This window comes from Malus domestica, chromosome 15 (assembly GCF_042453785.1).
Source record: "Malus domestica chromosome 15, GDT2T_hap1".
Taxonomy (NCBI): Eukaryota; Viridiplantae; Streptophyta; class Magnoliopsida; order Rosales; family Rosaceae; genus Malus; species Malus domestica.
The window spans coordinates 20,300,616-20,307,910 of record NC_091675.1 but is presented as its reverse complement, the minus strand read 5'-3'; the positions used below and the strand labels follow the sequence as shown (position 1 = coordinate 20,307,910).

The 7,295-nt window shown below is 37.5% G+C and overlaps 1 pseudogene; it reads right to left on the bottom strand.

The window, feature by feature from the left end:
• Positions 1 to 4,921: 4,921 nt before the first annotated feature.
• LOC103420025 (protein NOI4-like) lies at positions 4,922 to 5,142 on the bottom strand (annotated as a pseudogene).
• Between the last annotated feature and the right edge of the window lie 2,153 nt (positions 5,143 to 7,295).

Below are 7,295 nucleotides of genomic sequence, written 5' to 3'. Positions count from 1 at the left end.
TGAATTGATTTTGTCTAAATTTAATATTTATAACTTACAAAGAGATTGACCAAGAAGTAGAAGCTTTGATGATCCAAACTGCTTTCTTGGTCCATTAGAATGTAGTTGTGTGCATCAATGACAGTATTTGTAACTCTCTCATCTGCAAGGAATCCATCCATATATTCTTTCATCACAAAATTGTCATAGAAGCTGAACTCATTTGTAGTTGATGACCAATATATGTCCCTGAATACAATATACATAGAAACATGTTAATGCATAATCAGTATTTTGAAGTATAACATAAAATATAGATTTAGTTGTAATTTATTCTTACACTGGTGCTTTTTCCTAGAAAATGTTGATGGCTTTTTTATCAATTGTGGGTAGGTGAAAGTATGTTGAATGACCTTTCCACTCATTCAATGGCACAACCCTACCCAAAAAGTCCACTTAGACTTCGAAATCGAGTTGTGCTGGCCGACACCTGGAGGGTGACGAAGTCATAAAATGTAGTGTAGTGGAAAAATAATGTGAATAAATTTAAACCTAAAAGTGCCTAATCAAAAGAGTGTGCGGGGTGAGCGGGATTGAACTCATTTCACATGTGATGGTAAAGTATAAGAACAGTACAGTAATTAGGATAAGGGTTATACCACTAAAGATAACCATCTCCTGAGATTTGCCAGAATCCTCGTTTACACGTAAGCATAGCTACTAAACCTGGACGGACGAAAAACAAAGTTGAGTGGGTCAGTAAAACAACGTTTTGTAAAAACCTTTATTTTCGAATATACTAACCCCTCGTCGTAAAACAAGTATAGTTTTCTTAAAACATACTACGTAATGCCTCATGCTATAGGAGGTGGGCATGTACATGTAAAGCACATCACCCTCTCTTCATTAGTAAATGTGGGATGTTACATTTGATTCTCTTGTTTTCTTCATGGCAGTGTAATAGAATTCCAAATCTCTCTTTTTATTTTTTTTGTTTTTTGCTTGATGCGCTTGACCATTGTTCGAGTTTGTGGCTTAATAGGTGTTTGAGGTTCTATTAGTCCTTTTTCTAGAGTTTGCAGAACCTATTTTGACTGGATATCTACCTCTTGATCAAAAGCGATTAAGATTTTTCCCCCAATTTTAACATATTCGCTTTCAGTTGCAGAATCTTGATGAACTGGTTTATCCGTTTTCTCTTGTTTTTTCTGGTTTAACCTCATTGATGAAACCCAAGGTCTTGTTTAGCTCAGAAATTTTTTATTGTATACAAGAGAAATCTACTCAGCTTTTAGAATTTGAAATTTCTCTCTTATTTTATTTTTTTCCATTTTTCCTTGTTTAATGCATTGAGTTCAGACTGTTTCTTGTAGGACTTTTCTTGCTGCCATTCAAGTTCATTCTTCTCCTTGACCAGTCCATTGTTCTTTTCCAGCAACTCATTCTTTTCTTCTTCCCATTTTTTCTTTTGTTGCTCGAATGTAGTGCTCATCTTCTCGAGTTCACTTTTTTGGTTTTCCAATTTTTTCTTCTCTTTTTGCAACTTCTTGTTTTCTTTTTGCAAGTCCTTATTATCACTTTGCAAAACATCCTTCTCTTCAACTATTTTTGTAATAACAGAATTCTTGAAGTGGCATATGTTGATAGCATTATTCAATATTTGAAACCGAAGTTTCGCCTTCATTTTCTAGTACTCTACCACATCTGTTTGGCTTTGAGAAAACTCTTCTTGTGTTAACTCCTTTTCTGAGTTTTCACATTCCCATTTTTCTTTACCCGTAAGAAGAGCAAAAAGCCATTCATAGAATGTTTGTTGCTTCCTTGTCTTGATTGTCAAATCTTCAGGAAGAACTGGCAATTGAGGAACAGATGGTGCATTTCCTTCGTGTTCCTTATCTTGAACTGTTAGTGGAGGGACTGAGATGCTTTGACCCACTATTATCACTGCCTCTTCTTGCACTATAGAAACTGATTCTTGGATTTGCACTGGAGAAATTGATTGTTCAATTGATGTACCTGGTGCCTCTTTTGGTATTGCCTCTTCTGGTTGGAATTTAACCACATCATTGATGACCCTATCAATTTCAGTCTCGTCAATGTCTATGATGTCCACATTTCTTTCTTTATTTTCAACACTTTGATAGGCAGAATCATGTGCAATATTTTTGTCATCTTGGACTTGCTCATTTGGAATTTGGGTGCCAAAGATACTCTAACTATCAACTAGTGTGTCAAAGTTATCTTCATTTTCATTTTGTTCTCCACCCTTTTCATCTTGAATGTATTCAAAATCAAGAATTAAATGATAAAGATTTAGTATGCAGCATCAGTTATGGATTATAATGACAAAGCTTCAATGGATTATTACTTATACAAAGATTTAGTATGCAACATCAGCTATTGATTATAAAGACAAAGCTTCAGTTTTATACCTGAATAATTATACAACATCAGTTATGGATTATGTTGATGCACAAAATCCGGAGGATCTTGGACCAACGTAAATCTGGCCATGAATCACACAAACGCACAAGAACACAAAGATGTATCGTGGTTCACCCCAATGTTTGGGCTACGTCCACATTGATGTTGATTCCATTTCACTATATGAATGTATAGATTACAATAGATCGGTAAGGGTGCTCTTTGTGGATGCAGCCCTTGCCATTTTACTCTCTGTTTGGCTGAGAGGGTATTGCCCTCTATATTGTTGTAAGGCTCTCTGGATATGAGACCTTGTCCCCTCAATGAGGGTGAGGGACAGTCCCTTTTATAGAATAAGGGATGTTTTCCCCTCTTACATGGGTTATGGGCTCAGTAATGAGACCCAAAGATGAGGTCCAATATATGGTACCAACAAGAGTCCCCCAAGTCTTCAGTCAAGAGAGTCTTTTGGTTGGAGACTTCAAATTCAGTCCATGTGTAGGTCGAAGTGACTAGATATTGTCCTAAACCAGTACTCAACACAAGGTAATGCTCAACATAAAGCAATACTTGGCTAGAGGTATCACACGTTGCGAGACTGCTCGACTGGAAGCAATGCTCGTTGCGAGGCTGCTCGGCTAGAGGCTATGCTCGCGACGAGGCGGTTGCTCGACCGAAGGTGATACTCATTGCGAGGTTGCTCAGCTAGAGGCTATGCTTGCTGCGAGGCGGCTCGGCTTGTGGTGTTCCTCATTGCAAGTATGTACTTTATGTCAACATGCACTCAGTATGAGTTGATTCTCGACATGATTCGGGTCCGCTTGTCGAGTTTGCATATTGGGTCTATATGTCGAATCCGTGGATAAGGTCCACAATTCGGGTCTTTAAGTCGGGGCCATACGTAGGGTCATCAAGTCGGGGCTATCTGTAAGGTATTTGAGTTGGGTCCAGGCACATAGGTGTCCAAATAAGCAAGTGTCCAAGCAAGTGGGTGTCCGGTCAGACAAGAGATCACTGTTCAGACTAAATATTTATCACCATAAGCATGTGGCCCATTAGTCTATAAGTTGGTAGGCTTCTTTAATCAACAACAATGTTGATCAGTAGATCTAGTTGCTCAATAATTCCTGACAATAAATGACAGTATAAGTATGACCGTATAATGAATAAATCAAATTGACATAGTTTGGTAATACAAAATATTGTACCATGTGCCTACTACAAATAAATAATTTATTTAGTCGTGTGGTAAATCACATGTTGTATAAGTGACATAGTTTAATGACAGTCAGAATACTCTAGGCCATGAATAAATATTGCACATGTACTTGGGTTAAATATATGTCACTAGGTGATGAATAATATATATATATATATATATATATATATATTATATTTTCCTTCGTGGGGCTGTTCTGGGATAGTGGGTTATATTTGTCCCTTCATGATGAAGGTTTCATCATAACATTTAAATAATAAAGGTTACTTTCATCATAACATATATTAATAACATATTAAATAAAAAAGATAAAGTTTTTATCTTTTGCATGGGGGTTGTCGACAAAAGCCATGCTTAGATGCCAAGCTCTGCTTAGCCCCTTATATATATAAAATATTTTCCTTCGTGGGGCTGTTTTGGGATAGTGCGCATGTGACTAATAATAATAATGCCAGATTAAGTAAACAAGTTATTTTGTATAGTGCGCATATAATGATCAGGAATGATTACAGACAAGTAATAAACTATCATAGAATGCATGTGATGGTCAGAAATGATAAAAAATAAATAATAAACTATTAAATAAACAAATGATAAGTTAGAGAAAAAGGGAATCCTTATCTTCCCCGATTAGGTTTTTGTCGAAGACTTGGGTTGGAATCCTCTGAGCTTCTCCGGTCGAAACCATTTGTTGACCTCAGTGGCAAGGTATTCAAGGACAGCGGCGAGGTAGACTGGATGAACGACCACGTGTGCACCTCCTGACCTTGAACTCGAACATCCTGAAGTGGTCGCAGGAGTAGGCGTCGATGTACTTGAGGTTGTCTTTAAAGATCTAGGACCGTCGCTCATTCTCTCCCAGTATCTCTATGTCAGGATTATGAAAGCCAGAGATTTGCCACCTACCGCTGACCTTTATGTTGAACTGAAGCTCGAAAATTGTTCAAGCAGCAGTGATAGCCTGCCAGTGCTTCTTGTCCTGAACATCTCCCACCGTAACAACTCTTCTCAAGGTGGTCTCCATTGTCCCCTGCTCCGTCACAACATACCCATCCACATCCAGCTTCAATTGCCCGCCAAAAAATTACGTTGCCAGATCATGCCCGACCGCAAGAAAGAAATCGGTGGATATCTTTTTGTCAGTAGATATCTTGAAAGGGGTGGCCAAGAAGTCGACTTTGTTGACCATTTCCGAGAAGATCGTGGTGCCTACACGGACTGACTGCATTCGGTAATTGGTCATGAGAATTGTTTGAGGGAATACCGGGAAGTTCTCGAAGTGAGTGGTGGTGGTGGTGCTTCCTCATGACTCCGCACGCATGCAGCAAAACCATTTTTTAGATGGAGGCTTTCCAAGAACTGCTCCTTGCTTATATGTGTGGTCCTCCTTTGGTGGTGAGTCAGGTCTACCACTCGTTTTCTTCTCAGTCCTAGCCTTGTTAAAGATTACAGTGAATCCTTCAACTGATGCTGGATCATTGACATCCCAATTTTGGCAATGGTACACCATTTTCCCCCATGACTTTCTGCTGAGATTTGTGAAAGTAACGACAAAAGACGGCAATTGATTTTCTTTGGTTGTAGGGATTTGAGGTGGTCCAAGTACGGAAGGGATTTGAGATGGTGATGGATTGACGAGTCTGCTTTTTTCAGGTAAGGTTCAATGGAAGAGAGAGAGGTGGTTGGAGGTTTGCGAAGGTATTCTAGAAAAGCCCAAAGAGTGAGGTTTTTAGGTTCTTAGGTTGTGCAGATTCACGGTGGATAGATGAAAAAAATGAAAGAGAACCGACATAGCTTTTCGTGTCGTTTTCCACAGACAGCGCCAAATGTTGATGCACAAAATCCGGAGGATCTTAGACCAACGTAAATCCGGCCATGAATCACACAAACGCATAAGAACACAAAGATGTATCGTGGTTCACCCCAATGTTTGGGCTACGTCCACACTGATGTTGATTCCATTTCACTGTATGAATGTATGGATTACAATAGATCGGCAATGGAGCTTTCTGTGGATGCGGCCCTTGCCATTTTACTCTTTGTTTGGCTGAGAGGGTATTGCCCTCTATATTGTTGTGAGGCTATATGGATGTGAGTAGGGATGGGCAATGGTTATGCGGGCGGGTAACCGCGGTTAATTTACCCATAACCATTTATGCTCATATCCGCATAACCATTTACCCGTTGGGTAATTGCCTAAACGGTTATGCCCATACCCATAACCGTTTATAAACGGTTAACCATATCCATAACCGCATACCCATTTAACCGTAACTGTTTAATACCCATTTACCCATTTATCATTTTTAACCCGTTTATCTGTTTTTTTTTTTTACCATTACCCTTTTTTCACCCGTCTACATGTTTTTAACAACTTGAAAATAAAAAAAAAATTGTTATAATTTTTTTTTTGACAATTAAACACCGTTATAGGTACATTCATCATATATTTCCATATTTTAATTTTTTAAGTCCTTATACCATTCCAATAATTGAAATAATAGTTTACGGACAATATTTTTAACTGTTACCAATGAAGGTAAATATAATATTTGCTAAGTATTATTGGGTTACAAAAATTGTTTAGAAGACAATTCAATCAAAGCATTTCTGTCAATTTTACGGTTACCCGCAAGGAATTTAAATTAATTTGGCCAATTCCTTGATGATGAGAATCATCATTCATGTAGTAGTGTTATTAAGAAAATGACCGATGAATTCCTTGCTAATTTATTAGGTGCTAAGTATTATTGGATCGAGAACATGTTTTGCGTTAGTTTTACATATATAAAATAAATGGGTAAACGGTTACCCGTTTATAACCATGGTTAATACCCATAACCGCCCATTTAAATTTCGTGGGTAAACGGTTATACCCATAACCGTTTATTTATCTAAACGGTTACCCATAACCGTAACCGTTTAATTTAAATGGGCGGGTAACCGCGGTTACGCATAACCAATGAGTATTTGCCCATCCCTAGATGTGAGACATTGTCACCTCAATGAGGGTGAGGGACAGTCCCTTTTATAGAATAAGGGTTGTTTTCCCCTCTTACATGGGTTATGGGCTCAGTAATAAGGCCCAAAGACGAGGCCCAATATATGGTACCAACATATTATAATCACAAAGATAAAAACTTAGTATGCATATCAGTTATACCATACTTAGTATAAGTTTTTAGCATACATTATTACTTATACAAGGTTTAGTATGTAGCATCAATTATACCAAACTTAGTATGCAGCATCAATTAAAACAAAATTAATACATCATCAGTTATACCAGAATTAGTATACAACATCAGTTATACCACACTTAGTATCCAACATCAGTTATACTAGAATTAGTATGCAACATCAGTTATACCAGACTAAGTTTTTACCATGCATTATTACTTCTACAGGAATTAGTATGCAGCATTAGTTATATCAGAATTAGTAATAAACATCAGTTATACCAGACCAAGTTTTTAGCATGCATTATTACTTATACAAGAATTAGTATGCAGCATCAGTTATACCAGAATTGTATAAGTTTTGAGTATGCATTATTACTTATACCAGAATTAGTATGCAACATCAGTTATACCATAATTAGTACGCAGCATCAGTTATACCAGACTATGTTTTAGCATGCATTATTACTTATACAAGAATTAGTATGCATAAT